The sequence below is a fragment of the Leptidea sinapis genome, chromosome 4 (assembly GCF_905404315.1).
Source record: "Leptidea sinapis chromosome 4, ilLepSina1.1, whole genome shotgun sequence".
Classification (NCBI taxonomy): domain Eukaryota; kingdom Metazoa; phylum Arthropoda; class Insecta; order Lepidoptera; family Pieridae; genus Leptidea; species Leptidea sinapis.
This window is the reverse complement of record NC_066268.1, coordinates 14,735,834-14,759,707: the sequence shown is the minus strand read 5'-3', so window position 1 is coordinate 14,759,707 and position 23,874 is coordinate 14,735,834. Positions and strand designations below refer to the sequence as shown.

The 23,874-nt window shown below is 37.1% G+C and overlaps 1 non-coding gene across 1 annotated transcript; it reads left to right on the top strand.

Annotated features, from left to right (window-relative positions):
* Positions 1 to 23,642: 23,642 nt before the first annotated feature.
* LOC126980094 (5S ribosomal RNA) lies at positions 23,643 to 23,761 on the top strand. Its single transcript, XR_007732958.1, has one exon. It is a non-coding gene; the product is annotated as a 5S ribosomal RNA (ribosomal RNA).
* The last annotated feature ends 113 nt before the right edge of the window (positions 23,762 to 23,874 follow it).

The window sequence follows — 23,874 nt, the reverse complement described above, 5'->3', positions numbered from 1 at the left end:
GGTTTGATTGATCTGTAGAAAACGCGAAAAAAATAAATAATTCTTCTAAAGAAACGCGTGTTGAAACTTTGAAAGCCTTGTTGAATCGAAGAAAATACAGAAATGAAGGAACATTAGATTGAATTGTGATATGCGATGAAAAGTCGTTTCTTTACGATATACGTAAGCGAAAAATGCAATTGCTGACCCCCAGGTCAAACGCCGCAACAGTGGCCTACAGCAAAGCTTACCAATATAAAGGTAATGTTAACTGTTTGGTGGTCTCAGCATGGTGTTATTCACTATAGATTTCTCCGATCTGGTCAAGCAATACTGTGCCGAACGCCGAACAATGATAGCAAAACTAGCAGTGAAACAGCCCCGACTCATGAATCCATCTTCACCATTATTGATAAAGCGAGACCCCATACAGCACGAGAAACTGTTTTAACTAGCAAGCAACTGCAATTAGAAACCATTTGTCATCCTCCGAATTCGCCCGACCTTGCTCCAACGGACTACCATTTTGAACATAATTTGGTAAATTTTGGGATTAAAAGTTTTCTTGTCAGGAGGCAGTACAAAATGCTTTCACACAGTTTGTCGAATCTAGATCACCACTGTTCTATCACAAAGGCATAAATGACCTTCCTATTAGATGGCAGCAATGTATAAATAATAATGGTAATTATTATGATTAAATAAATATGTTAAAGTAAAAAAAAAAAATACAATTGCAAAAAGTACAAATTGGCAATTTCGTAGTTTAATAATAATATCCGGACAACCGAGCCTTGCTCGATTGCTGATTTTTAAGAATCTACAAACTTGAATTTTAAAAAAAAACTAATAGGACATCTGGATTCGAACCGGGTCTTCTGCTTTCCGGATCACCCAATGTCCCATCTGAGCTACTATAGTCTTGTATATAGTGTCGAAATTTACCTTTGTATTCTAAAGTTATTGTAGCTGTTTCTCATTAAAACGGATAAAACTACATTTTTTTAAATTGAAACCTAGCTAGATCGATTTATCGCCCCCGAAACCCCCTATATACTAAATTTTATGAACATCGTTGGAGCCGATTCCGAGATTCCAATTATATATATATATATATATATACAAGAATTGCTCATTTAAAGATATAAGATAAAGTAACAAGTAGTAAAAAATATAACATCCAATATTTGTTCGAAACTTGACATGTCGCTTTTTAGCTATTTAACATTAGATAACAATAGCTCCGGCGAAGATTGGACGGCTACGGTTAACAAGTTTTGTCGTGAAAATTTAGCATTTGGAGCTATGAACACTACTTTATCCTGTTACACGTACCCTTAAGTCTTATTTGTAGGTTGGTAATGCATGCTGTTGTTTATAGTTAACACTCCAGAGCTATTTTGAACTACCATTTTTCTCTGCAGTTAAACAAGTTTTTTCTTGGCATGACCCATTTGTTCAGTACTATTGTCAGAAAAGTTAATCTTATAGCTTGGACTTTTTTTGTGTAGGTACATTTATTCAGATTAGGATAGTAAGCATATAAACTGTTTGCGCGCGTTTTCAACGCAAGAATTTTGGAAAAATTTACTTTGTTGCATTGATAGAAGAGCCGTGAACTCATATCGCTCAAGGTCGCTGGCATTTAGTGTCGCCTTAAAGCTATGACATCATCTAAGAATTATCAAATGGTGAAAACTATTATTAGCTTAAGCGGTACTTTAACATGTTTGTTTTTGCTTAACTTATTTAATGCAACTGTGGGTCAGCCTAGCCTCTTAGAAAAATGCGATTGTATGAAACGTGCAGTCATTGACAAATGACGGCTATAATCTTGTATAAAACGGAGATAGCCGAAATCTACTACGTTTTCAGCAGCTGATCGCTTTCAAACTTAGCCGGATTATACTTCGTCGCCATAATATTGTAATTAATAATTCAAACTTATGAAAATTCATTGAAGTAGGCGTTACTTTGCGGAAATCCATAATTATATAAATGATTTAAGTTTTCTTTAGTGTTAATTCCGCCAATATTTGTCTGTAAACAATTCGACACGTGTTTCGCCTCTACACGAGGCATCCTCAGGACGTGTTGTCTCGCCAAAAGTTTCAGTCTTCAGTCTCGTGCCAGATTTTTGCGAGACAACACGTCCTGAGGATGCCTCGTGTAGAAGCGAAACACGTGTCGAATGGTTTAAAGACAAATACGAGTATTGGCAGAATTAAAACTAAAAAAAACTCAAAATATTCATATATTTTTTTTTTATGAAATAGGAGGACAAACGAGCGTACGGGTCACCTGTTGATAAGTGATCACCGCCGCCCACAATCTCTTGCAACACCAGAGGAATCACAAGAGCGTTGCCGGCCATTAAGGAAGGTGTACGCGCTTTTTTTGAAGGTACCCATGTCGTATCGTCCCGGAAACACTGCACATGGAAGCTCATTCCACAGCTTTGTAGTACGTGGAAGAAAGCTCCTTGAAAACCGCACTGTGGAGGATGGTGGGGATGATATCCTTACTTGTGGCGTGTCGTGCGAAGGTGGAATTCGGCGGCAGGAATCAGGTTGAACAGCTCTTCGGAACACTCCCCGTAATAAATGCGGTAGACGACACACAATGAAGCGACGTCTCTACGCAACGCCAAGTGCCGTTCACAGAGCACTGGGTCCCCGACAATTCGAGCTGCTCTGCGTTGCACGCGGTCAAATGGATCGAGCTGATACTGGGAGCGCCAGACCAGAGATGACAGCAATACTCCATGTGTGGCCGGACCTGCGCTTTGTAGAGCGCTAGAATATGAGCCGGCTTGAAGTATTGCCGTGATCTATTGATGACGCCCAGCTTCTTCGAAGCCAATTTGGCTTTGCCCTCCAGATGGCCACGGAATTGGCAATCGCTCGAGATTTCGAGACCCAGTATTCCGATACTAGGCGAGGCTTTAAGGGAAGTGTTATCGAAGAGTGGTGATACGACAAATGGGGTTTTTTTTGTGGTAAACGCGCAAATTTGAGTCTTCTGGGGGTTAAATTTGACAAGGTTCAATTTACCCCATTCTGCGACCTTCTCGAGAGAGGACTCGATAGAAGACACAAGTTTCTCCTGGCACTTTACGGTCGACGTTTTCCCGAGAGAGACCTGCATGGCCCGTGTATACGGCATCACCAGTGCTGTCGTCTGCATAGCAATGTATGTTGGAGGTGTCCAACATATCATTGATATGCAGAAGAAACAGCGTGGGAGATAGCACACAGCCTTGGGGCACTCCAGCGTTCACGGGCTTGCGATTTGAGCAAAAACCGTAGACAACGACTTGTATGTTGCGCCTAGTGAGGAACCTGGTGGTCCACTTGCATAAGCTCTCGGGAAGCCCAAATGATGGAAGTTTTGAGAGGAGCGCCTTGTGCCATACACGATCAAAGGCCTTCGCTATATCCAGGCTAACTGCCAGGCCTTCCCCCTTGCTTTCTATAGCCGCCGCCCATCTATGTGTTAGGTATACCAGAAGATCGCCTGCCGACCGACCATGGCGAAAGCCGTATTGTCGGTCGTTGATGTGACCCTCTAGGTATACCAGAAGTTGGCGGTTAGGTTCTCTTTTGCCGTATGAGCCAGGGTGTCATTCCTCATGTGCAACGGCGGCATGGACGGCTGCTGGTTGAAGTTACCGAGAGCAGCTTTCGGCAACGACCAGAAATCGCGTGTTCCGGTCGGGTAACTGGAAAGCTGCTCGCCCATTTTGACGACGTGCTTTGACTTTGCACGGGCGATTTGCCGCTTAAAAAATCTGGAGGCACGGTTATATTTCCTCTTAAGAACTTTGCAGTTCGGATCCTTTGTGCCCAGCGCCGCAACCCAAGTTCGATACGCCTGTTTTTTGCAGTCAGATGCTGCTTTGACTGATGCATCGAACCAGGGCTGTGATCTGCCACCGATCGGTACTACAGAGCTTGGTATAAAAATATCCATGTCCTGCAAATCACATCGGCTACTGCAACGGCGCAGGCACTAGGATCATCCGAAGGGAAACAAACCGTGCCCCAAGGGTAGGATGCAAAAAAGGAACGCAACCTATCCCCATCTTTTGACTTGTAGTGCCAAACGCGGTCGGGTCTCTGGTGGTCTGCGACATTGGCGTCGGGAGTGTAGTGCCCATGCACTACACTTCCGACCAGGCTTTGGTCGGACGTTCCGAGAGGGGCGTCGACAAAGACCTGGTAACCATCGGGATGTGTAGTCAGCAGAAGATCTAATAAGGACGGCATGTGGCTATCCACATCCGGGAGCCGCGTTGGCGACTCAACCAATTGGGATAGACCATACTCCAATGCAAAATTATGCACAGATCGCCCTGCGTAGTCTGTGGTACGTGATCCAAGCCATTCGGCATTGTGCCCGTTGAAATCACCCAAGACTACGATTTTTGCGGAGTGAATCTGTGCAAGCACGTCGTCAATTGCCGTTTGAACGCAGCCCATGAGGTGATCGGTTTCTGCGTTACCACTATGGGACCTGTAGACGCACGCATAGATGCGGACGCGGTCCACTAAATCTAAGCGGAGCCAGAGAGTAGACAGGTCCCTACCCTCAAAATTGCCGAGACGGCGACAGCAGATATCCTCCCTAACGTACACACATACCTATATAATATGACGCATCGCTAGGTCGAGGTATCTGCGTCTCCGTAAGGAAACACAAGGCCGGCTGCGCCGTCTCAAGGTGGTGGTGGACGGCGTTTAAATTGGAGTGAATTCCCCTGATGTTACAAAAGTCCACATTAAGCGTGGAGCGGGGTGCCGTGGTGTTACTGCCTCGTTTGTCCTTGATCATGCGCGGTACTGTGCCCTCCCCAGAATACGAGGGGCAGCCCGAGCGCGAATGCTCGGGGAGGGATTCTCCGGCTCTACAGGAGCCGGTACCCTCCTGGGGTAATTTATCTTTCTATACCGCTCTCATATTTTTTGTTGGGGGGAAGAGGAGGGGGGTGGGGGAAGGCCTCCGGTCCTCGACACTAACCTATGCGAAACATAGCGGCACTAGGCCGCTTCAATAAGCCCGTAGTCGCCTCTTACGACACCCTAGGGCCTGGGACTACCCTATTCTTTTTACGCCCCGGGGAAGCACAGGGCAAATTCAAACTTATGTCAAATGATTGCACGTTTCATACAAAACTCAGGCAGTCCCGCCCCTTATTACGTAGTATTTACATCCTCTTTGCTGTGAGTAAAACCCAGTTTAAGTCGTGCATTCTGCCTGTAGACTAACAAATGTTAACTTAATTAGTTATTTAAATTAGGAATTAACAATAAAGACAACTCATTACATTTAATTTAGATAAAGCGTAAATATATGTTAAAGAAAACATGTTGTTTGATTATTATTTACAATCTTTAAAGCGTTCATGAAGTATTTACGCCATACCAAGGTTATACAAATGATTTAAGTTTTCTTTAGTGTTAATTCCGCCAATATTTGTTTTTAAACAATTCTACACGAGGCATCCTCAGGACGTGTTGCCTCGCCAAAATCTGGCACGAGACTTAGTCTCGTAACGTAGTAACGCCTACTTCAATAAATTTTGCCATACCAAGGGTTAATTTTATTTTTAAAAGTAACTGTGGATTTTTTCCATCGAGGATCATATATTCGACTATAATTTTTTAATTTTAAACCTGGCGCATAGTTTTTTATAATTTCTAACAGGCCGTTGTCTTTTTCGTAAAAAAAAAAACAATATTTTTGCTGTTTTATATTTATTTAATATATATTCAAGAATCAAATTACATATATTCAAGAATCAAATTACGAGTTATATGCAGATGACTTAAAAATATATCGTACAGTTACTTGTTCAGAGGATCAAACGAAACTACAGAATGATATCCATCGTGTAATGTTATGGTGTAAAAATAATTTGATGGAACTCAATGCGTCCAAATGTCATTTTATAAAATTTTTTAGGAAACGAAAGAAATTGGAGAGTAAATATCATATTGATGGCATACAAATAAATCAAATAAACCATATCAATGATTTGGGTGTCATTTTAGACGAGGAGTTGAGATTTGATAAACATATTGACAAAATAGCTCACAAAAGTTTTAAAATGCTTGGGTTTTTCTTACGTAACACCAAGGCTTTTACATCAATTCCTACGCTTAAAATACTATACTATTCCCTTGTAAGATCTCAGGTTGAATACAATTCGGTAGTTTGGTGCCCCTATTACAAAAAGTACATCACTAGGATTGAGGCAGTTCAAAAGAATTTATATCCAAATTGAGTTATGTCACTAATAATTACACTATTATAAGTTACAAAGACAAATTAAAATTTTTCAATATGAAAACCTTAGAATTGCGAAGAAATGCGTCACAAATTCTTTTCTTATATAAATTATTAAATAATCAATTAGATTGTCCATTACTTTTATCTAAGATTGGATTATGTGTACCACCTTATCCTTGTCGTATTAGTACATATCTGCCAGTACATGTACGATTCTTCAGAAACAATTATGGCTCAAATTCACCTATCCAACTTATCTCAAAATTATATAACAATAAATTCCATAGTAATAGTAGTATAGATATAAATTTTAATACATTTGGAATTTAAAAAAATACGCTTTTGAACCCTTATAATTTGGATGTATAAAATTATAGTTTTTAGTAATAGTAAAGACATATTGTAGTAGTATTACTTAACTTACAATAATAAATGAAGGCAACGCTGTGCATACCTATAAGTTAGATATACAAGTATAAATATAAGAAATTTTATATTATAAGTAGTCATAATATTAATTGTGTGTCTAGTTGGTAAGCCTTTGTGTCTAGTTGGTAAATTTAGAGCATAGAGCCACTGTTTTAAATCAATTGCAGTATTTTCCAATAGCAGTACATAACAAATAAGTTTGTAAGGTGCATTCAATCGATTAATCGTGTTCAAAATTATAAGAGTTTTCGATACCAAATATTTCATAAAAAGTAGTAAAAAATCGTAGGTAATTGCATGCATCAAATATGAATTCATTGTTTATGTGAGGATTGAAGATTGAGGATGCTTCGGAACGATGATGGTCTAAGAATCGCATCAAATAAATACAAAGATTTATTAAACTACAAAAAGTCGAACAAGTCACCACAAGCAGTACCCGTTCACGAGTTGAGGCTTAGACCAGCCATCCTATATATAAATTTCGAGATGAAAACCCTTGCACAGGATGCCGGCTAGATTATAGGTACCACAACGGCGCCTATTTCTGCCGTGAAGCAATAATATGTAAGCATTACTGTGTTTCAGACTGAAGGGCGCCGTAGCTAGTGAAATTACTGGGCAAATGACACTTGCTATATATAACATGTTATGTCTCAAGCAATTGTAGTGCCGTTCAGAATTTTTGGGCTTTTCAAGAATCTTAAGCGGCACTAAATTGTAATAATAATAATAAATAATAAATTCTTTATTTTGCTAGAAAACATGTAACAATGGGTGTAAGTAGTTTTAATGTATCAATGTTATCGGCCATTTCTGGCATGCAAAATTATTATTAACAAAATTCTAGTTATTATTATAATTGATTAACAAACTCTATATTTTAAGCACTTAGGTTAATTTAAATTATAATTTTTATTTTAAATGTCATTATTTAAAGACTAGAATTAATATATATTTTAAAGTCAATTTAATTTAACCTAATGTGTCAACATTTCATTTATGGAATAAAAACATTTATCTATAAGCCATGTAAAAAGATCCTTTTTAAATCGTTGGACGGGTAATACGCGTAAGCTTGGAGGGAGTTTATTAAATATTTTTATACACATGACATAGCTACATTTTCCGTAGGATGCATTATGAAATTTGTGTGCAATCACCAGTCTGTCACCGTTTCTTGTATTTCTCGGATAAATATCTCTTGCTTTTGTAAATAAATGGTCATGTTGTTTGACAAAGATACTATGTAATGGGCAGGGCCTATTACTATCAGCTGAACGTCCTGCTCGCCTCGTCCCATATTTTCATAAATAAAAATAAGGTTACTATAATAATAATGGAATCATATGTTACTTGTCCGATCAAATATATAAAAGTGCAATTATTAGGTTTCTTTTCGATTTCCTTCAACAATAATGATGATGTATGAATGAACATAAAGTCAAACCATAATAAATCACAATAGTAAAACTGTATTGAATGACAAACTCTAACATAATTTTAAAGTTCCTTCTATTTTGTCTGAAAAACAAACGTTTAATCCACAAATAAAATTTGAAAAACAAAATTTTACGAACGATGCGGGAGTCGAACCCACGACCTCCGGCATTCCGTGCCGGTGCTCTAACCAACTGAGCTAACCGTTCGAGTACTATAACGCGGCGGTAGAGCACCGGCACGGAACGCCGGAGGTCGTGGGTTCGACTCCCGCATCGTTCGTAAAATTTTGTTTTTCAAATTTTATTTGTATATTAATCCTAGAAGTTAGGGGTTATCACTTTAAAAACATAACATATTGTTTATACGTTTAATTCTTAGATATTTTATACGTCTATATAGAAACTCTTGTTGCTAGACAACTGATGAAAACAGACCTATTACTTTAGTATGCGTGACATGTATAAATGATCTAAGGTTGAATTTTTATAATTTGTGGTGTTTTTGTAAAGATGAAGACAGCCTACCGAAACGTGCAGTGAGAGTGTGAGCTAGAGTGACAGATGACGGCTATAACCTTGTAAAAAACGAAGATAGCCGAAATACCACTTCGTTTTAAGCAACTGTTCGCTTTCAAACTTAGCCGGATTCTACTTCGTGGCCAATCGCGATACTATAATCACTACTATTTCAAACATATGTCAAATCACTGCACGTTTCATACGAAACTAAATTTCAATTATTACTTAAGCAGTACTCTTATTACGTAGTATTTACATCCACTTTGGATGACGAATAATGTAGCATTCTTCGTCGTAGCTCGTCCTGCCGCGCCTAAAATATGAGTGAGGAAAAATAGACGAGGCGATAGTATAGAGCGAGAATAAATATATTAGTAACTAAATTATACATCTATATAGCCAAATTTTACCCACTACAGCACATTCCTTAGCAACTGAATGTCTGTGCGGTCGCATTTCTATAAAAATCAGCCAAAATAACTGTGTTCACAACTTCATTAAGTGACCGCTAGGGCTGGCAAATGTAATTAATAATTGTTAAATATAATTTTTTATAAGATAAAACTACATTTATTCAAAAATATCAATTCTTATTACAATACTATGATTACATTAAACTAAAACTTTAATTACGGGGAAGTGTACCAAGAATACTGGCAGCATATCCGCGTTGCCCAACAAGGTTTATAAACGTAACTTTAATTTTGGTTTGAGGTCACAACGAAAAAGTTGAGGTTTCATGACAAGAAGTTGAAGGTTCATTTACAGTTTCTGCATAATTTTATAAACAAGATAATGCTGACACAAATTCTGCTTTCTAATTTAACTAAAAAAAGGACTTAAGTCTTATTAACCGCAAGAGATAGAATTATAAGTACAATAGGTGCATCAACTTACACTAGTGTTTTCAATTTTATAATAGATAAATAATTTATCCCGGAAAGAGTATATATTCGGAGAAGTCTCCTAGCACGACACGATACGCAAATAATCTGTTCCTGACCACCAGTCCGAAAGTTTCTTCACAAATCGGCGTCTTTCTTTCAAGAACCCTCAACCAGGCTCTACGGGATACTACCGCTCCGTTCAACAATCCCCGGGTCAGGCGGGAATATTGAAGAAAACAAGCAAACAACATTGGGGCGAGGCCGGTACCGGACAGTCTGATGGTCCGGCCCTACCAAATCGGACACATGGTCCGGCTATAAGAGGCCAGCAAAAAAAATCTGCCAACCATTTGCCTACAAACAAACAGATTTAAAAATCTTAAAAATAATTGTAGAGCGTGACAGCCCTATGTTGTCCTGCAAATAGAATACCCCAAGACACCTTTGTTGAATAAATCGACAAATCAAATAAGAAATCGTAAGTCATGATCTAATTTACTACAACTTGATTTAGATGTCTTCTGTAAGTAATTACATTTATACAGGCCGCACGTTGCCATTATAGAAACTAAATGGAATGTCGTGTTGTTTACTTTCAAAATATTCTTACGTGCCAGGCCTACGTATTTTTTTTATGGAAGAGAGGACAAACGAGCGTATGGGTCACCTGGTGTTAAGTAATCACCGCTGCCCACATTCTCCTGCAATAGCAGAGGAATTACAAGAGCGTTGCCGGCCCTTTAAAAAAGTATACGGGCGTTTTTTGAAGGTTCCCATGTCGTATCGTTCTGGAAACACCGCATATGGAAGCGCTTCCACAGCTTGGTCGTACGTGGAAGAAAGTTCTTTGAAAACTGCCTCCTTGTATAATTTCGTCAACAATTTATTACACGTCACAGCTGTCACCAAACACTGACTTAGTATATAATCGGCCGGCACTATATCAGTAAATAAAACGTTACGGTCCTTGGGATAATTAAAATATGATACATTCTTATTTTTTCTCAAATTAAATATACAGTACAGCCAAACAACCATATTAATAAAATAATATCACTTTTTATGTTAAAATATTTAAGCTTGCAATTAATAAAACAATACGTGTGTCGCGCTAACCCTGAGATTGTCAACTGTCTGTGCGATCCTCAACCGGTTATAACGAGATTCTCCGCATACGCAACAAGCGGCCAGTGGACACTCACACATGCCCCGGATTATTGTAGTAGTGCAACCATTTCGAGTGGTTGTCTGAAGCTTAGTCTCTGTGCGGTTTTATTTACTCATGTGCCGGCACAGACCGTCAAGTGAAAGTTTTGCTCGACTCTTCACAATTAAAAAAAGGAAAAATTATTGATGATAATGGGTGAAAGTTTGGCGTAACGTTTGTTAAGCGAATAGTAAGAACTCCCGCGACACGCAAGTACGTTTCAAACTCAAACTAAAAAGTTATTTATTAATGTAGATCAAAACATGACACTTATGAATGTCAAAATTATATTTTCCACCAGTTACCACCACTTTGGAAAAGGTGCGGCTTAATGAGAATATGTTGCAAAAAACTCATTCACGAAAATTCAATCAATATAAAGAGCTTCATAGTTTTACAAATAACGTATTTGAATTAAAATCAATACAAAGCGATTCATCCAAAATATTCAAACATCTCATCTTTCTGAAGTTATACAAATAATTTAAATGTATGTAAATTGAAATTAATTTATTGAGTAGGTACAGTCGATACATTAATATACACACACAGGAACACTTATACAAAAAAATAAAGCTATTATGCGAACGTCTTAAATAAACACAGTCTTAATAAACACAGTGTAAAGTTACTCCAAGTTTAAAATTACATCTCCCTGTCATGTAATTCTGTAGTGACAAAGGTAAGGAAGTTTTAAACTTGGAATAACTTTACTTCGCGATTATAAGTAACACAGTTGAAGTAAAAAAAACTCAACTTTAATTTTAATAACACGCGAATTGATGGTGAGGAGTTATAATAATAAATTTCAAACAACGCTTCTCTCGACCATATTTTAGTTAGGGGAACAACCCGCTCCACGACGCGGCCACAAACAATGACATTTAAGCGAGCATGACTACGCCTATTCTAAAAAAAGAGAGTTATGAATTAAAATTCACTCACATATAGGTTTACTTACACTTACTTGTCGATACACTGACATAGTGAGAAAAACTTTCTAGACATCGGCAAGATTAAATTCAAATGAAAATAGCCATAAGCTAAATACTTACAATGATTGAATAAACGATATTTTACTAAACTCACACGTGAACAGAGTTAAAGAGTTGTCATTCCCATCATCGAAGTCAATTTTACCCAAGTCATGAGTTTGAAGACTCTCCGTCAAGTCCATATTTAATCCCACTTTAACATTATTGTCGATAAATTACAACATCACATATAAAGTGTATAAAAATATCATCAACTTGTGATCTCATCACAAAAGTGTGTAAAAGGTCTATGTAATTTGATGCTGCCTTAATATTCTTATTGAAATTTTTGATTAAAGCGACAAGACGCCTCTTAGTTTGATAACTGATTGCATTTTAATGTTATCTCAACATCGTGGTCGAGAATAACTCGCCAAGAGCGGGTTGCACGATGTTGTTTAAATTTTATATGTATTCCTCCTGCAACGCTTAAGTAATTATTTTTGTTTATGAGATAAAGTGACTGAGAAAAGTGTGAGTAAAAATATAAAATAAAATCAAAATAAAATATTTAACTTACACATTTTGTGTTTAAGAACCTGATGTTTGAAATAACAATCTACGTATATTTTAAAAAAAATAATGATAATAATCATTAGATATATACGAATAGAAACCCATTCCGTAACGTCCAGGAACCAACACGTAAGGAGGATCGTTCCAAAGTTTAGTGATATGTAGTAGAAAGTGAACATTGATCGGAATTGGCAATCATTGATTGTCCACTCAGGATAGTCTTTCAAGATTCAACATACCTTATAGGCCGGCAACGCATTTCTTGACCCCTGATGTTGCGGATGTTCACTTATCACTCCTCATCACGTTTGCGTCTTGCCCATTTGCCCCCTCTTATATATATGAAAAGGAGTTTTTTCTTAAGAAAGGTGTACGCGCTTTTTTTGAATGTACCCATGTCGTATCGTCCCGGAAACACCGCACAAGGAAGCCAATTCCAAAGCTTCGTAGTACGAGGAAGAAAGCTCCTTGAAAACCGCACTGTGGAGGACCGCCACACATCCAGATGGTGGGGATGATATCCTATCTTGTGGCGTGTCGTGCGAAGGTGAAATTCGGCGGCAGGAATCAGGTTAAACAGCTCTCCGGAACACTCCCCGTGATAAATGCGGTAGAAGACACACAATGAAGCGACATCTCTACGCAACGCCAAGTGATCCAGCCGTTCACAGAGCGCGAATTTTATCGTAGTCGCCTCTTACGACACCCTATGTGGGACGTCCCTATTCTAACACAGGGCAAAAGGCGGAATTGGTGGGTCACAGGCTGTTAAAGGCGCTTTCAAAGTCTAAAATCTCCTCTCAATCAATGTTTTGTACTATTTTAATATTCAAATTCAAGAACAAAGTCCAAACGCGCCACAAGATCTAAATAAATCTGCAATAATGATATTATTAAACACAAAATATTGTAATTAGATACTGAACACCTCTGCGGGAATCTATTCTTTGTCTCAGGAATCGTGTGCGTCGAGTGAACGCAACGTAAATTATAGGTTAAGACTGCATTGGACACCTTATTACTGCTCTCGATCTGTTAAAGCAATTTATCTGACATTTAAATAATTCCGCAGTGAATGGAAGCGAGATGTTAATGACGGTTTATTTAACACTGGGTTCGTTAACCTGGCTTGTGCCAGGTGCTGTTTTATTCGCTGTGAATATGGGAAAGTTTATGATTTTGCTCTGAGCAACCTACAGTCTCCCTAACCCAACAAGCGGGTTACCAAATCTTGTGAAGCGACAAATCCCTACTGGTATAGACTGATTAAGTATAATAAATATCTCGGTCAATCAAGTTAAGGCGTTAGCGTTATTCTCGAAGGGCGTAGAATACATTTAGTACTACTGAATGGACCTGAGTATTACGTTGCATATTTTCAACATAAATTGTAAACCGAATACGGGGACTCAATATTTCTAGTAAAATTTGTTAGATCATACATCGGGTTCGAATCCCGGTAGGTGCAAGCATTTATATGATGAATATGGATGTTTGTTTCCGAGTCATGGATGTTTAAATGTATTTATGTATGTTTATATGAATTTATGTATGTTTAAGTAAGTATATCGTATTAAATATATCGTTGTCTTGTAACCCATAACACAGGCTATAAATGCTTAACTTGGGGCAAGATAATTTGTGTAAAAAGTGTGTCAATATTATTTATTTATTTATTTATACATACTTAGGTCAAGACCGTAATTTAAGTGCTATTAAAGCCTTAAAGCTTTAAACATTCAACGGTGTACATTGATTTGTTTCAGTAACACAGCAATTCTTTCGCACATTAATCTTTGTGATCTAACTCTACGAACATGCCTAGAAGACCCTGATAGGTACTCATTTTTACCAGTGGTTTTAATATGCAGACTACATACATTCGGGTACATTCATTAGTAATACTGATCATGCAATCTGTGCTGTGCCCCCCGCTCTCCACCGCGCCAATGAGACCCTAGTTTTTACTATTGCGCATTCAATCCAACGGATCGTCAACATATCACCTAATATCTAAGGTACCATTTCCCCAGTCCCACGGTTGTGTAAAATTTAAAAATTATATAGCGTAGCTGATACTGATATATTTGCTGATTCCTTAGCCAAATTCCGCAAGACCATTTGCACCATCATTGGTGATCTTTAATGTTATAATTGGAAAATTAATGTAAGTGTGTATAACTATGTGACCAACTCATTTATTAATTAAAAAAAAACTATTTAATTATTACATATTCTATATAATACCTAAAATTTATATTTCTGTGAATGCTGTGTTTATATGTAAGTAATCACTACATTTAGTTTCTAGATTTTAGTTCTACTTTTATATTTGTGTGTATTATTGAAAGTGATTGTATATAAACCTAATAAATAAATATTAAACTTTAGTTGAAAGCAAAAGTATTTAAAGGGTTAGAGCTCACTTGATAGTGATCAATCAAAAAATTTCCGTTAGGTGCTAAATATCGGCGCGGACATAATATGTTCAGGTTTGTACTTTCCACCCATTCCCCGAGGCTGGTTTTACATTAAATCTCATAGAACAACAACCACTAGTTATTGCATTAGGCGTTGTAAGCAGCACACCACTTAAACAATTTAACATAATTAACTACCGGATTTTGTTACCGAGTAATAACGTTTTATAACATGTTCTTACCGACCATTATTAAGGCCAAGTTCTCCCGCAAAGTAATTGCCAATCTCAGCTTTTTGTTATAATTATTCACAAACTGTTGAACATAGTTTGAGCATGAGATAGGTATATGCCTTAAAATATTTCAAAGATAGGAGAAGGTATATATTGTATAGTTTTATTTCATTACATTATTAACAGTACAAAGCTGTCGGAAATCACTGGTTGGTTCTGCGCAGGGTTAAAAAAACAATCTACAAATAATAATATTAGACATCAGGGGGCCTACCATGAACTCTTATTGCGATTCAATTGAGAACCTAAAATGAACTGCATTGCTATTTCGTACGACGACGTGATTAGAGCTATCTAATTTAGTTTGACGTCAAATCAACTGATTAAATCGCAATGATGTCAATTGAATGTCAAAAATGATATCAATTGAATCGCAAACTGATTTAGTTCGTTCATTCATTCGTACCATGAGATAATATTTCAACGTAAACTGGATAGCGAAATATAGTGAAAACATATAGAAAAGGAAAATTTTATTGATGAAAGATGAGATGAGAATACTTTATTAGACTTTTTTGTAAAAAAAAATATTGAATATAAATACCAAAAATGAAAATACTAAAGACGAGGCAGTAAGGGCTCGGGCTATAGCCTGTTCGCAAGAACGAATTAAAAAAGATGTACTCTGTGGTCCTGTCAAATCAAACATCAATGGAGGTGCGTTCATAACTTGATATTTATATGAAAACAACTAAGCAAACATTTAATTTGTAATTCAAAGAACTACATATATTTATTTATATTACTATTATTTAATTATTTAGTCCTAAAAAGGAAACCACTAAGCAGTGGTTTATAATTTGACGCTATAGAACGCAATTTTAAAATGTACTTTTAGTATTTTCTACGCAAAAAAACCGCTAAAATCATATCATTTTAGGTTTCGAAACGCATCGCATATGGTTCGAGTAAGAGAGACAAACTTATGCAGCTAGAGCGTCATCTCATTCTTACACCGCGGACCACGGACAAATGTATTTCGTTCATTCTTTATATGCGATCCAAACGCCATTCAGTAAAAGGCACTTCATGGTACGAATTTTAGTGATTCAGTTTTAACACCTAAACTGAACTGCATCGGAATCGCATCGCTTATTTAAAGTTGATGGTAGGCCCTCAGGAAGCAATGTTTGTGATTATAATTAATAATGACGAAATGGAATGAAAAATGAATGTCAATTTTACTTCGAGTAGATAAAAATTTCTTATTTATGTGTATACATGCTCATGAGAGATTCAAAGACAAGGTACCTACATCTTTTTTTATTCGTATTAAAATAGCCATACCTGTTATTTTAATATTAGGTATATTTCAAAATATAAAATTGTAAATCTAACGCAATATTAAAGCAATAAGTAAATAACTTAATATTCATCCTGATAATATAACTAACCGCTAGTTAGCTAGCTATTATGTCCAGATAAGTGATACCCTCGGTAACTTACAATGTAGAGACAAAATCGTGTCACTTAGAATTATCATTGGATTATGGAAATAATTGTATACCTATCTAGACTAGATTTTGTAGTAGTTTCGTCTGTTATTATAGGTTTAGTTGAATTCTGAGGTAACAATAAATATAATAAAACTAACACCGTTTTAATAACTGTGTTTATGGTTCAAATATTATAATATAATTGGTACCATTTTCACATAGTATATACAGGAGCGTAGCTACCGCTGTATCTGCCGTATCACATATACGGCGCCGTCCGTAAGCAAAAATTAATATAAACTTTTGTTGCTTGCCTCAAAAACGGCAAGGACAGTGTATATTTAATTTGAATTGTTTGTAAAAAATTTAGAAAAAGTGACAGATACATATATCTAATATACAAAATTCTCGTGTCATGGTGTTTAACATTGAACTCCTCCGAAACGGCTTGACCGATTCTCATGAAATTTTGAGTGCATATTGGGTAGGTCTGAGAATCGGCCAACATCTATTTTTCATCCCCCTAAATGTTAAGGGTGGTCCACACGATTTTTTTTTTAATTTTTTTGATTATGAGTAGATAAGCTTTAAAAAATACATACAACTTCAAATTTTCACCCATCTACGATCAACAGTTACTTTTGTATCGCGATTTAAATATCGGCAATACAACGTTTGCTGAGCCAGCTAGTATGATAACAAATATTTCTTTTAATTTTATGCAAACATTTGTTTTTCTTTTGTGAGAAATCTTTACTCTTCATAAGGGACCCCATATGTTTTTACGGGTCCCCGCCAAGGCACGCTTCTCCACTGATTATAAAGGTGCATGCTTATATATCTGAAGTTACATATTTAATAATATCGAAGCTAACTAAAAACTCCACATTGAATTTTTTTAAAGAATACTTGCTATGTATTCTTCAAACAACAATAAGAAAATTCGGACAAAAAGTAAATACTTGTGAATAATGTTTTTTTTAAATTTCGCATGAATATTAATAGGATTCGAGACTACATACTATCACTTACAGTCATAATATGTTTGTTGATTTACAGCATCCACTCGGATGACGTCACGGGCAGCAGCTAATAGTATTTGGCACTATTTGCTGCTGCTCGCTATTTTGTGCTTAAAACAGTGTTTTATTTTAAAGGACGCTGGTGTGGGACACGGCTTGGGGTACCTACTACAACGGCGCCTATTTCTGCCTTCGAAGCAGTAATGTGTTAGCATTATTGAGTTTTTGTAATTGCTTGGCAAACTCTTATGTCGCAAGGAGACGAACGCAATTCTGGTGCAGATCAGAATTTTTAGGATTTCAAGAATCCTGAGTGGTAATACATTGTAATAGGCAGGGCGTATCAATTACCATCAGAATATGATCATGCTGCTCATCTCGTCACTTATTGTCATAAAAAAAAATTGTTTTTGAACTTTTAATAAGAAAAATTATAGACAACCACCGACATCAACACGCTTTTTATCCCAGAAAGTCGAGAGTAAAGTGAGTGATGGGGTGAGTGAAAGGTGCAGCACAATTATTATTCTCAAACGACGTCATTGCGCCTGATTCGCAAGAAACGCTGAACGCCCTAAAAGAGAAACATCCTTTATCAGCAGCACCTCCTCTCTTCCAGCCTGCTGCACCTCAGTTACCTTTGCAGGTAACAATTAAAGACGTTAAGACCGCTGCAACATATTAAAGATCTCGTCTTCGGTTGTACCGGCGACACCGGCCGAACCCTCCTGTCAGATATCGCCACTTTAATAAATGTCATGCTGGCAGGCAAAGTACCCCAAAATTTTGCTTCCATTCTGTATGGTGCCAACCTATGTGCTTTTAAAAAGACAGATGGTGGCATTAGGCCGATTGCTGTAGGTTGCTACCTATAGACGAATAGCTTCCAAAGTTTGCTGTAAATCTATTATGACTAAACTTGCTGAAAAGTTTCAGCCACTGCAGCTAGGATTTGGTTCGAAAGGCGGCTGCGAAGCTGCAGTACACGCTCTCCGTTCCTTTTTGAAAAATGATGGAGGTGAGGTGGTCTTGAATGTGGATGTAAAAAATGCCTTCAATTCTGTAAGTAGATCAAGCATTTTAACAGAAATTCAAAATTTGATTCCAGAAACATTTAGATATCTTTGGCAATGTTATGGTTCGGAGTCAAAATTATTTTATAGGGACAATGTTATCCAGTCTTCTACTGGTTGTCAACAGGGTGATCCACTCAGACCGGCAATATTAAGTCTCGCTATACACCCAATAATTAATTTACTAAACTCTAAATTAAATATGTGGTACTTAGATGACGGCACTTTAGGAGGTGAAACAAATACAGTTCTAAAAGATCTCAGTTTTTTGATAAAAAAGTTTTATGAAATTGGTTTAGAACTAAATTTTTCAAAGTGTGAACTTTTTATCTCAGATTTGGTTTTTACCTTTTGATAGACGAGATGCGATAATTAATAAATTCAACATTATTGCCCAAAATTTAAAAAAGATAGAAAAGCAATGTCTTTCTCAGCATATATAAATGAACAAAATTCAAAATTTTCAGACCGCTTACTATGCATACATTCCCACTTGGTCTAACATTATTATTATTACAATTCGGTTTTGTGTTTTTGTCCCTAAGCTAACCTATGTTCTCCGATGTTTCCCTATTTGGAATCATGAGATACTTTTGTCAAGTTTGGACGATTCTCTACGAAATTTACTATCAAAAATATTAAATTGAAACATCAACGAGGTAATATGGTAACACTGATTAACGCAGACGAAATCGCGAGTAACAGCTATATATCTATATATCTAACATTTTTTATGAAAATAAGGGACGAGACAAGCAGGACATTCAGCTGATGGTAATTGATACGCCCTATCCATCACAATGCAGTGCGGCTCAGGATTCTTGAAAAACCCGCTGAGTTTCTTGCGCCCATTCTTCTCAGGCCTGAGGCAGTCTCTTTTGAATGGGTTGTAGATGTTGACGTTCAATAAATTATTATAAATCCTATTTTGAATAAAAATATTTGAATTTGAATTATCAAGAAGGGCCAAAGAAATAAGCCATACTCACACGTCAAATAAAAATAATTGATAAATTAACTGAAGCTACACGTATTCATAATTGGCTTCTTAAACGAACGGCGCGCGGCGGGCTCGTCCCGAGAAAATTGCTTAAAATCATTTAACCAACTTAGTTACGAAATTGCTTTCAACGCTGGCCTGTTAAATATTTAGACCGAGAGCTAAGTGATTGCAAATAAGTATTACCAATTTTTCATAATAAAAATGTAAACAATTTGTTGTATTTAAAGTGATATCCATCACTTCAATGAAATTAAATTTGTAACCAAAATTTATGAACGATTCGGGACTCAAATCCGCCACCTCTCGGGTTCCGTCCAAAACCTGAGAGTTGAACAAGACATACCAAGATTTACTAACCATGCGTCACCCGGCTTAGTTGAATGATCGCTCGGACGAAACCGAGAGGTTGCGGGTTCGAGTACCGCACCGCCCACATTCTCTTGCAGCACCAGAGGAACATTACTGCTAACGTGGTATTCGGTAGCAAGAATCAGGTTGAACAACTCTTTTGATCACTTCCCGTGATAAATGCAGTAGAAGAAACACAATAAAACGACGACTCTACGCAACACCACGTGATCTAGCCGTTCACAGAGCACTGGATCCTCAACGAGCAGTTCTGTGCCTTGAAGTATTGCCGTGCTGTATTTATGACACCCAGCTTCTTCGATTCCGATTCGGTTTTACCTTCCAGATGACCACTTTGCAATCACTCGAAATTTCAAGACCCGAAGCCCCGATTACTGGAAGTGATGTCGAAGAGCGGTGATGGCGCCGACATGGCGAAAGCCGTACTGTTGGTCGTTGGTCAACTTGTGACCCTCAAGGTATACCAAAATCTGGCGGTTAATTATGTTCTCCATGATTTTAGAGAGCAGGTAGGTAATAGCAATAGGCCTGTAGTTTGCCGGACTATCTCCTTTTTTGGAAATCTTTGGGGGAGGCCTTTGTCCAGCAGTGGACGTCTTCCGGCTGATGATGATAAGTCTCATAAACTAATCACAAACAGTAGTTTCACTAGCTAAAGCGTCCTTCAAACTGAAACTCTAATTCTTGCACATTGCTTGACGACAGGAAAAGACCGGCCCAGCATCCCCTGCAAAGTCGCTTTTTTAATACAAAGATAAGATTTCTTGTTAATTTAATACTTATGGATAAGTACTTGTTACTGATCAAATAATACATATTGTTAAGCGGCTCTTCGATATCGCCTCATTATTATCGTATAAACCTGATGTACAGTCAAAGTTACCGACGGCGGCGGCTTGGACGCTAGCTTTTACAATCACTTATACATCATAAACTCGCCGTTTATTGAAAGCTATAACACCAGGACTATCATCTACTGTACCGGTTTTACGTCAACACTTCATATAAGCATTCTAGAGAAAAGTAAAAATAAACTAAAATGGCGGATTGTGCATGAAACTATTTACAACGGTACAACAAGCAATAGAAAAGTAATAATACTAATTGATTGACTTAAAATTTAACGGCCTTACAAATAAAATTGGCATAAAGTTATAACTGATGATAATCAAAGAAAATGCAAAATGCTTACATTATCGTTGACAACACTGTCAATACAATGATAATTCTGAAGTTTTCCTAATGACAAGCTGCCTTGCAAATAAACGCGGGAAACGTTATACGTTCAACAAACCATTCGTAAGCAAAATGTCTATTTGTAAACATTTTACATCTTCTTGGTTTATGCTTAATTATAACTTTATGCCAATTTTATTTGTAAGGCATTAATAGTTTAGTACTGATTTTTTAGGTGCAAGCTTTATTTTGATGGTGTTTAGCCGCCGGCTATTATTATAAGTACCAGGCGGACATAAGTGAAGAAGAGATAATAAAATGTTTGAAGAGTAATGGATGACGCGTGTCTTACTCATGACTACCGCCTTTGACTTTAAACGTCATTGATGCTAGGTAAACATAATTAATGTATTGGAGATGTATCATGCTGATAACATATACCAGAAATTACTACGGTTTGGTGGTTTGGGTACATGTAAAGTTTCGGGAGTTGCCTTACCAGTGTTTCTATCTTCAGTTCATAGTAGCCATTCATTCATATGCAGCCCTTCGTTGTTAGAATTATTAATCATGCACCAGGTAACTCAGCGATTGCGTATTTGAACTAAATATTTCAAGATATCAAAAATACAGGTTATTTCATTTTTTTTAGAATAAAAATGCAATGCACTTCATTCTTTTATGTTTTTAAATTTAATGATCTTAATTAGTAATCCCTAAGATTATTAAAAACCAAAAAGCAGAAATATATGTCGCCGCAACAGCGTTAGAAACGTTGTCTACAACAGCAGAACTCCTTCGCTAATACTGGCGTATTCAGTTATAGAGAACTGAGAAATGCTTACGTATTCCCAGGTTCTGGTTATATCCTGTATAGGTTTACTATTTTTATCCCATCATAACAATTGGAATTGTTGGAATTTCGGTTAGTATTTTAATAAATTATAGTCTTGACAGAATTTTTTCGTTTCCCGATTGTATCTTAGACTAATAATAGGCATTGAAGAATTATTATTTACCGCGTAACTTTTACTTTAAGATTCAATACCTATTGGATCATCATCATCATCAGCCGGAAGATGTCCACTGCTAGACAAAGGCTTCCCCCAAAAATATCACGACGACCGCGCTGCCCTCGTACAACGTATTCCAGCAAGCTTGACGAGATCGTCGGTCCATCTTGTGGGAGGCCTACCAACACTGCGTCTTCCGGTACGTGGTGGCCATTAGAATACTTTTCTGCCCCACCAGCCATCTGTCCGTAGAACTATGTGCCCTGCCCACTGTCACTTCAGTTTCGCAATCATTTACTATATTTACTAATATTTACTAATAATCATTACCAAAGTCACCGACATAGCCTTGCTCGGTGTCGATGTCGGTAGCTTTGGTAATATTATTACCTACTAGCTGACTTGGCAAATGTTGTTTTGCCATATAAATTATATATGTAAACCGTCCTTGAGCTTCAACGAATCTATTACAAAAGATTTCATTGAGATCGGTCGAATAGTTTAGGAGTTATTAGAGAACATACAAACATACATTCTCTTTTACATATATAGATTAGATAATGGACATTTCATTATCCAATTCATCCTAAATATAACCTACCTATAAATTCGAACCAAACGTTATTGTACTCTGTTTTAAGCGTGCAACGTGATTATAATAAAAGATTTCGTTGTACCGTAAGACAACTTTATTAAGAAATACAGAGAGACTCTTCAGCTGCATGAACAGACCTAGATCCTTAGATGAAGTCCCTAGCTATGAAAAAACAAATATAAACGTCAGCGCTAATTAAATAATTAAGCAGTAAAATCGATCGGAACAAACGTTATAATTGCATTCGACATTCAACAGAACCTTTTATATCTACAAACAGCGCGGTATCTTGCCAAACCTCTCAGCAAATTCCAATCTGCGAAACAAAAACGCATACGCAATTAACATACAAGCAGTGAATTCGCACGAACTGCCAAAAAAACTGTACAATTTAATTGATTAATTGACGATTGTATTCGTGGATCGAGAAACAATGTTTGTTTCATCAATTGAAACGTCCGCGTTTTAGTCGGATTAAATGTTTTTATTGCTTTATTATTAAATAGAATATAACAAAGGGACATGAGTGTCACTTCATGGTATGTGTTTACTGCTACCCTCTTCTTGATACGCCACAGAGCAGAGAATATAAGAGATTCCCAGGGGCGTTCATGGCTTTTACATCCACCCAGGACATGTGGACAGAATATGCGTGAGTACGTTATCCGTTATCTCTTGTAAATTTTGTCCCTTTTATACAGTTATGAAGACTATTGCAGGATTCGTGAGAGATTATTAACCGTAGTGCGAGACGGTACGTTAGAGCAACCTTACTACACTCAGCCTGATAAAGGATCTCCGAATAGTCCGAAACTAGTCGATACCAACACCGGTGGATCGTGAATAATGCCGACAAAATAAATAAAGTTATGAAGACGAAAGATTTTCGTGATGTGTATGACGTGAACAATCTGTTGATGTTGTTCGTAAAATCTGTCGCCAACGTCCATACCACGTTGAATACACCGGTTCTCGTCCGATCACCGAAGTTAAGCAACGTCGGGCGCGGTCAGTACTTAGATGGGTGACCGCTTGGGAACACCGCGTGATGTTGGCTTTTTATTCATTTTAACACTTATTTTGCTTTGTTTTTTTGTAGTCGTACGGAGAAAGAAAGTTCCTTGAGAACCACACCGTGGATGAAGACCATTTAATCAATTAGTGAAAATA